Source organism: Pteropus medius, unplaced genomic scaffold (assembly GCF_902729225.1).
Source record: "Pteropus medius unplaced genomic scaffold, Ma_sr-lr_union100, whole genome shotgun sequence".
NCBI lineage: Eukaryota > Metazoa > Chordata > Mammalia > Chiroptera > Pteropodidae > Pteropus > Pteropus medius.
The window spans coordinates 996,106-1,010,528 of NW_024352949.1; the positions used below are offsets into that span (position 1 = coordinate 996,106).

General features: G+C 36.0%; 1 long non-coding RNA gene across 1 annotated transcript; it reads left to right on the forward strand.

Moving 5' to 3' along the window:
• Nucleotides 1–206: 206 nt before the first annotated feature.
• Nucleotides 207–5,043, forward strand: LOC120592718 (uncharacterized). The gene is made up of 3 exons (XR_005650196.1): nucleotides 207–610; nucleotides 1,720–1,845; nucleotides 5,025–5,043. It is a non-coding gene; the product is annotated as an uncharacterized LOC120592718 (long non-coding RNA).
• The last annotated feature ends 9,380 nt before the right edge of the window (nucleotides 5,044–14,423 follow it).

The following is a 14,423-nucleotide window of genomic DNA, read 5'->3' on the forward strand; positions in this document are numbered from 1 at the left end:
TACGTATTTCCTGAGCAGGTAGTCATTTATTTTAACACTTGGTCACCTCGGTGTTAGGGTACCACCCCTGTGGATTGGAAGTAGTGAACTATGGGTCTTCTGTGTGTTTTTGGCACCACTTCCTTGTACCCAGAAGGTGTTGGCAGGGATGCCTCAGCTGCCTCTACAAGGCTGTACTTTGATGGTTGGGGGATGGGTGGGTGGGGGCAAGTGTGTCCCAGTGTCCATGATTTTGCCTTTCTTTGCGGGTTTAGCAGCAATGAGCACAAACAACTTAGGCTAGAAAGATTTTTCACTCATTTTGCAATATGATGAGTGAGAATTTTACTTCCAGGGGTGGGCTGGATGAGTTTCTACATCTGCAAAATTTTTTTTAGTGCAGATCTGCATATTTGGCCATCCTGGCAATTCCTGTACAGTGAGCCAGTCAAATTTGCACAATCCAAGGCAACAGCTAGTGGTGAGAGGTCTTCCACACACTCCCCAATTTTGTATCATCAACTGGCCCAAGTCAGGAACCCCAAGTAAGAGATGAAATTCTTGGTTGGCAGAATGCAGAGTAGGAGGTTATTGCTAAAACTGAATCTGCAATGGAAGAGACATCTTAAAGGTAAGCTAAATAAAGAAAATCTGAATAAGATTGAAAATATAAATATAGTCTATTATTATGGTTAACAGTCTGGGCAATTCAGAATACTAATCTAAGAAATTGTGTGACTTGGCAGTGCTCAGGAAAAAGAACTACTTTAAAAAAATTCTCTCTCTGTTTCTTTTGTTCTGTTGGTGAATGTAATAGTAGAAAATGACCAGACTGACTTGAAAATAAGCAGGCTCAGCAAGACAGCCATTCACCAGGGCTAATGCAAGACTCACAGTGAGAAAGGAGCTTGACATAATGCATTTTCATTTATTATTTTCCAGAAAAGCTTTCTCTGCTAGTTATAGGCACATGTATTATCTTGGCCCTTTGAGAATGAAAAGCCGTATGTTTGTCGAGAAGAGTTTTGTTAGTAGACAGTTTCCTAAAAGAAATAGAACATTTGCTTTTTCTTTTTTAACTTTTGGTTTAGCTGCATAAAAGCTGAAAATCTGCAAAAACCAGAGTTGTTTAGCATCAGGCACTATGTAGATGTAAAAATGTGTGGATATATTTTATTGCAATTATCTGTCATTATATGATACAATAGAAATCAGGACCGCCCACAGGGTTCAGTGCTTCATCAAGTGAAGGGAGTCTAAATTGGGTGAAACGAATGTGTGCATAATAAAAAAAAGTCCTAAGAAAAGACTAATTAAAAGCCAAATTAATGACCTCAGAGCATTTAGATGCTTTTCCTTTTTGATTCTCTTGAAGGATTTACTTTTTATATCATTCCATGAGCACATAAGTGAAACCTATGTGATACAGTCACAACAAAGGCCTCAGCCACTCTCACTCACCTATTGGGAATGTGGGATGTGGGGTGTGGGATGCTCTGGAGCTAGAATGGCCTTTCAGAGTTGTGCTAATTTGGGGCAAGGGGTCTAGGCCTTTATATCCTTGTATTGATAGTCATGGATGGTCCAGGCTATCTCTAGGAACAGGGCATGATGCTCTGTGGGCAGGAAAAGTTTACCCAACTCTAGAATATATCTATTCCAGGCAAGATGAAACCATCCTTTCCCAGAATGGGAAGGGTCCAATGGACTTGCCCCAAAGTATCTGGTTGTTTTTCTCAGGGATGGAGTTGTATCAGGGATCAATATCGGCTGCCATCATTGACAGTTTGGACACTCAGTAACAGCAGTTGGAAGACTAACCTTTCTTGCAGAGAAGACATTGGCTGCGATGATGCTCTGAAGCAGGTCAGCTCTTAGTGCAAGCAACCACCGAGGGCCAAACCCAAGCAGCAGTCACTCGCTGACTGCTCTACCCACACCTTGCATACAGACACCTCTGTTGTGTTTTCTCTTAATGACATCCCCCTCTACGACCTCTGAAGGGACCTTGGGCCTTCCACAGCCAAAACTTCTTGTAACACTTCTCCATTCTTGTTGTCTCCAGCTCCTCCTGTCCTAATCAATGCCCTCATTATGTCTCCATCCATTCCAGTAGGACTCAGCTTCACTTTGCCACCAAAGCTTGCAATCATTGATGTAGCTCTAGTGAGCTTTTTGTTCCTATACTCTGAGGACTTATTTTAATTGACTCTAGGTACACAGTCAACCATTTCTTCCTTCTTGAAAAATTCTTCCCTTATTTTCACTGAAACCACACTATTGGTTTTCTTCCTGCCTCTCTGGTTGCTATTCTTCAGATTCCTTTGCTGGTTTTTCCAAATATAAATGCTGCCCTTCCTCTGTCTTCTGTACTCTTTTCTCAGGCTATCTGTGGACTCCTGGGACTCTAATACTGTCTTATATGTTTACCTTAAGACAAACAATCCTGAGTGGCTCCAGATCCTCATATAAATTTATTTGGCATTTCCTTTTGTATATCTCATTTCTTACTCAGCCTGTCCAAAAGATAGCCTCTCACATTCCCTGACTTCCCTTAGAAATGACTCCACAGTTTACTCAATTGGTCAAACCAAATACCCAACACTCAGCTTTGGTGCTTCCCTCTCCTTTTATCCAGTCACCATATTCTATCTCCAAGTCTCTCTACTTAATTCCAGCTCACCTCATTACTCCAGTCCACTGCTCTTTTGCTGTCTCACCAATCTACAATGGGCCTCTAACTCTCTTGACATCTACTCTTGTTCATCTCCAATCTTGGTAGTCAAAATAACTTTATTTAAAAACAAATCTGATATATCCCATCCATGCTTAAAGCTCTTCAATGTTTGCTAGTTTCCTTTAGCTCAGATTCTATAACTGATCTAAAAGCCCTGCACAACTTTGCTTTCTTCTTCAGCCTCATCCTGTGCCACCTTCCAGTTTGCAGTCTTCATTTCATTCATTAACGTACTATGCTTTTTTCCTGCCCCAGGGAATGTCATACCCATTTCCACTATTTGGAAAGTGAAGATATCTCTCCCTCTCCTGCCTACCTCTCACCTATCATTCAGGTTTTCTAGATTAAAGATCACTTCTTTGGATGTTGCTAGGATTTTGATTAGAGTTACATTGAATACATTGAATGTATAATCAAGTTATGAAGAACTGATATTTTGAAAATATTGAGTCTTCATACCTAGGAACATGGAATATCTCTTCATTTATTTAGATCTTTGTTTTCTTTCATCAGTTTTGTAATTTTCCTTATTACATTTGTATATATTTTGTATATTTATATCTAAGTATTCATTTTTGGAGGTGCTAATATAACAGAATAGTTTTCAATTTTAAATTCCACTTGTTTATTGTTGGTATAGAGAAAAGCAATTTGACTGTGTATTAAATTTGGATCCTACAACTTCGCTATTTATAATTATTTATTAGTTCCAGGAATTTTTTTTTCTTTTTCTTTTTTTAAATTCCAGTGTTTATTAAAATTACTGAGGTTACATTGGTTTAAAAAATCAGGTTTCAAGTGTACAATTCAATAATGCATCATATATATATTGCATTGTGTGTTCATCACCTAAAGTTAAATTTCTTTCTGCCACCAAATATTTGACACCCTTTACCCCTATCTACCTCCCCACATCCCCTCTTCCCCTGGTAACCACTAATCCACTGTCTGTGTCCGTGAGTCTCTGTCATGTTTGTTTATATCCCACATATGAGTGAAATCATATGGTTCTCAACATTTTCTAATTTTAAGCTCCATCCATGTAGTTGCAAGTGGCAGTTTTTGTCTTTTCTTATGGCCAAGTAATACTCCATTGTATATATGTACCACATCTTCTTTAACCAATCATCTATCGAAAGACACTTGGGTTGTTTCCATGTCTTGGCCATTGTGAACAACACTGCTTTGAACATCAAGGTGCATGTATCTTTGCAAATAAATGGTTTCAGGTTTTTTGGGTAAATCCCCAGAAGGGGGATTGCTGGGTCATACAGTAATTCTATTCTTAGTTTTTTTTGGAACCTCCATACTGTTTTCCATAGTGGCTGCATCATTTTACATTTCCACCAGCAGTGTATGAGGGCTCCTCCGCCCCGCCCCCCATGCCAACCTCTCTAACACTTGTTATTATTTGTCCTGTTGATGTAGAATTTGTTTATTCTAACAGATGTGAAGTGGTATCTCATTGTGGTATTGATTAGCATTTTCCTAATAGCTAGTGAAGTAGAACATCTTTTCATATGTTTGTTGGCCATTTGTATGTCTTCTTGGGAGAAATGTTTGTTAGGTCCTCTGCCCATTTTTAATTGCATTTTTGTTGTTGTTGTTATTGCTATTGAATTGTAATTCTTTATATATTTTGGAAATTAGGCCCTTATTGGAGGTGTTTGCAAATGTATTCTCCCATTTGGATTGTTACCTCTTTGCCTTGTTGATGGTTTCTTTTGCTGGGCAGAAGCTTTTTAGTTTGATGTAGTCTCATTTACTTATTTATTTTTTTGACTTCCCTTGCCTTTGAGGTTAAATTCATAAAATCCTCTTTAAGTCCAATGTCCATGAGTTTAGTATCTATGTTTTCTTCTATGCAATTTGTTGTTTCAGGTTTTATATTTAGGTCTTTGATCCATTTGAGTTAATTTTTGTGTGTGGTGATAGATAGCATTCTAGTTTCTTTCTTTTGCATGTGGCTTTCCAATTTTCTGAGCACAATTCATTGCAGAGGCTTTCCTTTCTCCATTGTATGTTTTTGTCTTCTTTGTTGAAAATTATTTGCCCATATATACAGGGGTTTAATTCTGGATTCTCGATTCTGTTCCATTTATCTGTGTGTCTGTTTTTTTCTTTTTCTTTTTCTTTTCTTTTTTGCCAATACCATGCTGTTTTGATTATTGATGGTTTGTAGTGTAAATTGATGCCAAGTAGAGTGATACTTCTAGCCTTGCTCTTTTTCCTCAGGGTTGCTTTGGTTATTCAGTGTCTTTTGTTCTTCCATACAAATCTGATGATTTTTTGTTTTATTTCTTTGCAGAATGCTGTTGGAATTTTGATGGGGATTGCATTGAATCTGTGTAATGCTTTAGGTAATAAGGTCATTTTAACTATGTTGATTCTTACAATCCACGAACATGGAATATCTTTTCGTTTCTTTGTGTCTTTCTTCAATTTCTTTTGATAATGTCTTATAGTTTTCCTTGTATACATCCTTCACATATTTCATTAGAGTTATTCATAGTTATTTTTTTGTTGCAATTGCAAAAAATTTTTTCCTTTTTTTTTGTCTGAAAATCAATTGTCAGAGTGTAGGAGTGCTATGGATTTTTGGCCATTGATTTCGAATCTTGAAACTACTATATTTGTTTATTATTTCTAATTTTTTTGGTGGAGTTTTTAGAGTTTTCTATATAGAGAATCGTGTCATCTGTAAAAAGTGAGAATTTGACTTTCTTATTCCCTTTCGTGCCTTTTACTTCTTTCTCTTACCCGATAGCTCAGGCTAGGACTTCCAATACTGTATTGAACAATAATACTGATAGCGGACAGCCTTGTCTTCTTTCTGATCTTAGAGGGAAATTTTTTAGTTTTCACCATTAAGTATGATGTTAGCTAAGGATTTGTCTTATATGGCTTTTATTGTATTGAGATACTTTCCTTCTATACCCATTTTATTAAGCGTTTTAATCGTGAATGGATGCTGTATCTTGTCAAATACTTTTTCTGCACCTATTTTTGTGATCATATGATTTTTCTTCTTTATTTTGTTTATGTGGTGTATCACATTAATCAATTTGTGTATGTTGAACCATCCTTGTGCCCCTGGAATGAAGTCCACTTGATCATGGTGTATATTTTTAATGTGTTGTTGCATTCAATTTGCTAATATTTTATTTAGGTTTTTCATATCTGTGTTTATTAAAGATACTGGTCTATAGTTTTCTTTTTTTGAGTTATCTTTACCAGATTTTGGTGTCAGGGTAATGTTGGCCACATAAAATGAGTTAAGAAGTCTGCCTCTTCTTCAACTTTTTGGAAAAGTTTGAGAAGAACAGATATTAAATATTTTTGAATGTTTGGTAGAATTCACTGCTGAAGCCATCTGGTCCCAGACTTTTACTTTTTGGGAGGCTTTTAATAACTTTTTCAATTTCCATACCATTGATCAGTGTATTTAGATTTTCCAGTTCTTCATGATTCAGTCTAGGAAGGTTATATATTTCTAAGAACTTGTCCATTTCTTCTGGGTTAATAAATGTTGTGGCATATAATTTTTCATAATATTGTATGATCTTTTGTATTTTGGTGGTATCTGCTGTAACATGAACTCTTTCATTTTTTATTTTGTTTTTGTGTTCTTTCTCTTTTTGACTTAGTAAGTCTAGCCAAGTGTTTGTCAATTTTATTAATCTTCTTCAAGAACTAGCTCTTTGTTGCATTAATTTTTTCCATTGTCTTTTTGTTCTCAATTTCATTTAATTTTGCTTTGATTTTAACTATTTCCTTCCTTCTGTTAACTTTGGGCTTCGTTTGTTCTTCTTTTTCTAGTGTTTTAAGATGTAATATTAAGTTGTTTATTTGAGAGCTTTCTTGTTTAAGATAGGCTTGTAATGAATATGAACTTTTCTCTTATCACTTTTGCTGCTGTCCAAAAGTTTTGATATGTTATATTTTCATTCTAATTTGCTTCTATGTATCCCTTGATCTCTCCTTTTATTTCTTCCATGATTCAGTTGTTTTTTAGTAGCATGTTGTTTAATCTCCATCTATTTGTGGTTCTTCCCACTTTCTTTTTATAGTTGATCTCCACTTTCAAAGCATTATCACCAGATATGCTTGGTATGATTTCAATTTTCTTAAATTTGTTGAGGCTAGTTTTCTGTCCCAACATATGGTCTATCCTTGAGAATGTTCCATGAAGCATGTGTAATCTGATGTTTTGGGATGAAAGGCTCTGTAAATATCAATTATATCCAATTGATCTAATGTGTCATTTAAAGGTGACATTTCCTTATTGATTTTCTGTTTAGATGATCTATCCATACCTGCAACGGGTATTTAGATCCTCTACTATAAGTGTGTTTCTATTAGCTTCTCTCTTTAGTTCTGTTAGTAGTTGCTTTATATATTTTGTTGCTTCCTGATTAGGAGAACATATATTGGTAAGTGTAAGGTATTCTTGATGAATGGTCCCTTTTGTCATTATGAAGTGTACATCTTTGTCTCTTGTTACTTTTTTTTTAAATCTTGAAATCATTTTTCTCTGGATGCCATTTGTTCGGAGTATTGTTTTCTACCCTTTTGCTTTGTGTCTATATTTGTCCTTGTAGCTGAGATTTGTCTCTTGAAAGCAGCATATGGTTGGGTGTTGTTTTTTGATCCAATCTACAATTTTTGTGCCTTTTTATTGGTGAATTCAGTCCATTTACATTTAGGGTGATTATTTAAATATGAGGTTTTCCTATAGCCACTTTATCTTTTTTTCTAGTTATCTCCATTGTTTCTTTGTCCTTGTGTTTCTATCTGTTATTTTAATTTGGTGGTGTTTTATGATTTTTTTCCTCTTTTCCCTCATGTTTTATGTTATGTGTTTCAGTTCCGGATTTTTTTGTTCATGCAGAAGTCCTTTTTCTTTTGCATGTGCTTTATCTCCATTCCCTTTTGCAGATTTGGATCTTTACTCCCTCCACTTTCCTATTTTTGTTGTTAAGCATTATCCTTCTTCATGCTATAAGTTCATTTCTAAGTTGCAGCAGCTGTTTTCTTCTTCTCTTTTTAAAGTGGTTTTTTTTTTTGACCTTTTAACCATTATGTAATATTTAAGCTTATAAATACTCTGTTCTTAATAAGAGTTGCACTTTTTTTTGCTTCTGTCTGCCAGGTTGTCATCTTACTCATAGTTTTGTATTTTTTTTGGCCTTTTGTTTAGGATAGAATGATCCCTTTCTGTATTTCCTGTAATGCAAGTCTTGTGGTGGAAAATTCCCTCAGCTTTTGTATGTCTGAAAATGTCTTTATTTCTCCTTCATATCTAAGGGAGAGCTTTGCTGGATATATTATTCTTGGCTGGTAATTTCTTTCTTTCAATAGTTTGAGTATTTGGTTCCACTCCCTCCTAGCTTGTAATGTTTGTGCTGAAAAGTCCGATGATAATGGGTTTTCCTTTATAGATTACTGTCTTCTTTTCCTGGTTGCTTTAATTTTGCTTGTTATTAATTTTCGATAGTTTTACTCTAATGTGTCTTGGAAAAGGCCTCTTTGGGTTGAGATAATTAGATGTGTTCTGTTTGCTTCTTGGATTTGAAGATCCAGTTCTTTCCTTAGGTTTGGGAAATTCTCATTGACTATTTGTTTGAAAGGACTCTTTGTTGCCTTTTCCTTCTCTTCTCCTTCCGACATAGTCATTATTCTTATGTTGCTTTTTCTGATGGAGTCAGATGGTTTTTGTAGAGTTCTTTCATTTTTTTTTTAACTCTCAAGTTTCTTCTTCTTTCTGTATCATTTTTAGTTTTCTGTCTTTGATATCACTAATTCTATCCTTCATCTGGTCCACTCTATTTCCTAAGCTTGCTATTTCATTCTTCATCTCTTATAGTGAATTCATCATCTCCAGAAGTTCTATTTGGTTCTTTTTTTTAAGTTTCAATCTCCTTGGTAAAGTATTCCTGTTGTTCATTGATTTTGTTTCTATGTTCTTTGAACTGTTGATCAGAATTTTCTTACATCTCATTGATTTTTTCTAGAAGTGCAATCTTGACTTCTCTGTCATTTAAATTCCATGTTTCTATATCTTTAAACTTATTTTCTGGAGATTTTTCATTTTCTTTCTGAGCTGCCTTGTCACATTGGTTGTTAATGGTATCCGATGGACTATTTCTCCACCTAGGCATTAATGGGAAAGTAATGCGCCTTTTTTTTAAAAAAATTATTATTAGTGATCTTCTTTATCAGGTTGATAAGAAGAGGTATTTTTTTGTTGCTATTGATTTCAGGTAGGTGTCTCCCAAGCCTCTTGCACTGCCAAAGCCTGCTAGATTTATGCTTTGAGGTTAAGAATGCCCTTTTTTTCTCAGGAAAGGTGTGTATCTCCTATGTGTCCCGGTTGCCTTGGTTCCAGGGCTCCACGCCCCCCGGGAGAATGTGAAGGGTCGTGAGAGCCCTTTGAATGGGCCATGAAGACCTGGTACTGCTCCTACTGTCAAGTGCAATGCTCTGCTGCTTCCTTGTGAATCAGCCTGATTGGATGGAGGTGGGGTGGGTTGGGACAGGCCAGCTTTGTGCATGACTGTTTTCCTTCCAGTAAAATTGGCTGAGGCTTCAGCAGCTTTGCATTTATATCCCCTCCCCTATCCCTGGGACTACATGCTGTGTATGTTTCAGTTCTGGTTGCACAATATCCCCTGTGGCTTGGTGCTAACACTGGGAGAGTATGAGTGGGTGAGAGTGTGCTCTGGGATGGTGGGGAAAGACAGTAGGCTCTGTGACTCAACTTTCTGCCTGGCAAAGACGATTGCTAAGACACAGCTGTCACCCCTCCGCTTTCCATCTCTGCTCTGCTCTCTGCCCTGCTCTCTGCTCTGTTCCCTAGGCTCTGCTGAGTGGAATATGTTATCTTTCAGTCAGGACTGTTCTGGGCTTGAAGATCCAAGAAACCATCACATTGTTCTCCTCTCCCCCTCATCCTCTGGGAGCTCTGGGCTGGGGCTGCTTTTCACAGCACCTGGCTTTGTTTATCTTTTTTTTGCTTCTCTGTATTGCACATGAATGGCCGACCTTCATATGCTCTAATGAACAGTTCTCGCAGATGTGCTTTTGTGCAGGTTGGGTGTTATTTGTTGGGATGTTGCTGTTCAATTCCTTGTATTTTCAAGGGGAGAGATCAAGGGAGATCCCTCATGCTGCCATGCTTCTGAAATCACTTCCCCTGGGATCAGGAATTTATTTTCTTATTATTTGGGATTTTCTACATAGATGGTTATGTCACTGGTAAACAAAGAGTTCTATTTCTTCTTTCCCAATCTGTATACTTTTGATTTCCTCTTCTTGTTTTGTTATGTTAACTAGGTCTTTAAGTACAATGTTTAATAAGTGTGATGAGAGGGAGAATTTTTGCCTTGTTCTTGATCTTAAGAGGAAAGTATCTAGTTTTTCACCATTTAAGTATAATGTTAGCTGTAGGTGTTTTGCAAATGCTCTTTATCAAGTTGAGGAAGTTCCCTACTGTTCCTAGTATGTATCACAACTGAGTATTGGAGTTTGTAAAATGAGTTTTCTGCTTCTACTGATATGGTGTGATTTTTCTCCTTTAGCCCGTTTACATGATGAGTTATATTAAATGAGTTTTAAATGTTGAACCAGCCTAGTATACCTGTGATAAATCTCACTTGGTCACAGTGTATACTTCTTTTATAATGGCTGAATTCCACTTGCTAATATTTTGTTGAAGAATTTTGCATCAATGTTCATGAGAGACGTTGGTCTTCAGTTTACTTTTCTTGTAACATTTTTATCTGGTTTGGGCTGATGCCGGGCCTATCTAGGCCCAGTGTTTTGAAACTATCTGGGCCTAGTGTTTTGTTTTAATTAATGGTTCAATATCTTTAATAGATATAGGCCTATTCAGATGATATATTTCTCCTTGTGTGAATTTTGATTGTGCCTTTCAAGTAATTGGTTCATTTTATTTAAGTTATCAAAGTGTTTTTAATAGTATTTCTTTATTAACCTTTTAATGTGTATGGCATAATCAGTGATGGCCGCTCATTTCTGATACTAGTATTTTTTGTCTTTTCTCTTTTTCTTGGTTTGCCTGGATTGAGGTTTATGAACTGTATCAATCTTTTAAGAGAACAAATTTTGGGCTTTGTTGATTACTTTTGTTAATTTTGTTTTCAATTTCATTGATAGCTGCTCTAAGTTTTATTATTTTTTTTCTTCTGCTTGCTTCAGGTTTATATAGCTCTTTTTTCTAGTCTTGGTCTTATATATAATGTTTTGAAATTTACCCTCAATCACAAAGTAAAACAGAAAGTACATTTAGTCTCCCACTAGTTGGATTAAGTAAACACATATGCTTTTGGTTATTATTTTATTTTTTTCTTCTAAGCATCCTAGACTTCTGTGGTATTTCATAAGATAGTCATGAAACTTTAACAACAGATTGGGAAAATATTTGGGGGCTGAATTTCATGTATTAGAATGAAACGATGCTTATATACCATTTATAAAAAAGAAGACAGTTTCAAGTTTAATATTTAGTATGCCTGATTGTATCATGAGGAAAAACTAGATGAAAGAAGTAAACACCATAGTGAATCCATTTAAAGGCCAATATTGAGATGGCAGATAATCACTTCTTTCTTTTACTTTCTTTTATTCTTATTGTCGACATAAAATCTCTGATTTAAAAACCAGTGTTTACATGGAGTTGAGGCTTTAGGCATTGTTAACAGGTTTTCTTTCATCATACTTCTTCTACTCTGGCTCAGCATACCCTGTTTTTCAGTGTCTGGAAGCAGCAGAGCTCCTCTACAGCATTTCATCTTGGAGCGCTGCAGGCAACTTTGGGTGATGGTCCTGCAAAGCCATGTCTTAAATGTTAGGGGAAATTAAAGAAAAGTGGTTACAAATACCATACCAATAATGTTAGAGATATTAAGTAGGTAATCATTGCTCCAAGTTGAAACCTATTTAATGTCTTTTGAGGAAGAAATGTCAACTCATTTAAAGGAAAATTTGTTATATCAAAGATATAAAAAAATAGGAACAAATTCTTATGGGAATATGGAAGTCATTAAAAAGACAGCAGAAATAAACTGCAATTTAAGAAATTCTTCAACATTTTTACAAATTGATGTGAAACAACTAATGCAAACATCTTAGGTGTGGACTCTACTGCAAAGGTAAAGATTGAGGAAAGTAGAGGAGCGATTGATTCCACGGTCTCAGAGATCATTTATAGGTTTCCGGCTATTGATATAGTTGGCCTGATGTCCTAGAGGCTGGCTGCCTAGGCAGGCACCCTCGAACTAGACCTTTGATATTACTTTGCTCACTCTGGCACCAGGCCCCTCCCTACTCACCTATCCCTATATTATATAAAAAAGTATATATTGTATATGCTGTGCATTTATCCCAAGATTGCAACCTTATAGGTATTGAGAGGATTAAGTTAGATCATGTATGTGTAAGGGCTTTAATAGACACCTATATAAGTTGCTAAATCGGTCAGTCTGAGGCACACTTGAATAAGCATTGTTTGAAGAGAGTTGAATTAAGGCACTGATTACCAAGGCTGGGAACCCTCAGAGGTGAGCAGTAGCCCAGGCAGGTGAAGTCTGGGCTGGGTGTGTGAGAGGCAACGGCCATCAGCCGCAAGGAGGCAAAGGGGCCTGGAGAGGATTGCCCTATGGTCAGTACCTGAGACCTCAAGGTGGGGCCACACAGCACCTTCATCTCCCCTGCCAAAGCTACCTCCTGGCTAAACCCACCAGGAAGTTTAGGGTGGTGCTACTGATGTAGTGCATGGTAACAAAATTCTTGTTGGTAGCCCATGCCAATGTGGTCCATGCAGTCAGCCTCCCAAGGTGGAGAGTAGGGTGTAGAGGTCAAGAGGCAAACTGCAGGGTCAAATGGAGGATACCAAGCACTGTCAGTAAGGATTTCTTCATGATTTTATTAGAATATCATGTAAAGAGCAATCAATGAAATAATGCTACTTACAAATCTTGTTTTCTTATTTCAGAGTAATGATAGACTGTAGTATTAGCCAGTGGTTTTCAAAGATATTGTTAGTTGGGGAACCCAGTGTAGAAACCAGATAACAGTGGCTTGGCTCTGATTTAATTGGGGTGGTTTCACTTCTGGTTTCCTTGAAGCAGTGAGGAATTTGGAATCAGTTGATTTAAAAATCAGATCTGACATCTTGGGAATTTTTTTTCATTAGGTTGAATGTTATTATAGTGAAAAAGCAATTTATAGATGCCCATGGTCAATTGTACTTGTCTCTTCCCCCCAAAAACAATAATATTGATCATACAGTATGGCATCCACTGGAAAATAGTGCATTAAAAATATATATGCTAAGAAAAATGTATATGGGAAATTTTTGCCATGTTAGCATGTCTCATAACAGGAAGATAGTTTTAACTCTGTAACTATACTCTGCTAGATTGTGTGTTATATAGCATCTATGATGAGACAAAATAAAATATAGAGCAATACCCTCAATTTATACTGACATCCTTCTTTGTTATATTTTGAACTTTTTAAAAAAATATTTTCTTTTTCAATTTCAGTTGACATGCAATATTATATTAGTTTTAAGTATACAACATAGCGATTAGACATTTATATAACTTACGAAGTGATCGCCTTGGTAAGTCTAGTACTTATCTGATACCATACATAGTTATTACAATATTATTAACTATATTCCCTATGCTATACTTTACGTCCCTATGACTATTTTGTAACTACCAATTTGTACTTTTTAATCCCTTCCCCTTTTTCATCCACCCCCAACTCCCTCCCATCAGGCAACCATCAAAATGTTCTCTGTATCTATGAGTTTCTGTTTTGTTTGTACACTTTATTTTGTTCTTTAGTTTCTACATATAAGTGAAATCATATGGCATTTGTCTTTCTCTGTCTGATTTACTCCACTCTGCACAATATCTGCTAGGTCCATCCATGTTGTTGCAGATGGCAAGATTTAATTCTCTTTCATGGGTGAGTAATATTCCATTGTATATGTGTTACCACCTTCTCTTTATCCATTCATCCGTTGATGGACAGAAACCCAGATTGCCTCCATATCTTGGCTATTGTAAATAATGCTGCAACGAACATATGGATTCACATGTCCCTTCAAAGTAGTGTTTTGGATTTCTTCAGATAAAAAACCAGAAGTGGAATAATTTTTTTTGTCTCTTTTTATAGCCTTTGTTTTAAAGTATATTTTGTCTGGTATAAGATTTGCTACACCAGCTTTTTTTTTTAATTTCCATTTTTATGAAACATCTTTTCTATCCCTTTACTTTCAGTCTGTATACATCTTTTGATCTGAAGTGAGTCTTTTGTAGGCAGCATATGTAAGGGTCTTGTTTTCTTATCCATTTAGCCACCCTATGTCTTTTAATTGAAGTATTTAATCTATTTACATTTAAAGTACTTATTGATAGATATGTAGTTATTGCCATTCTATTATTCATATTTTTGAACTTTTTCCTTCTTTTTAAAGAAATCCCTTTAACATTTCTTATAATACTCCTTTAGCTTTTTCTTGTCCAAAAAGCTCTTTATCTCATATTCAGTTCTAAATGATAGCTTTGCTTTGTAGAATAATCTTGGTTGTAGGTCCTTATTTTTCATCACTGAATATTTCGTGCTAATCCCTTGTGGCCTGCAAAGTTTCTGTTGAGAAATCAGCTTCCAG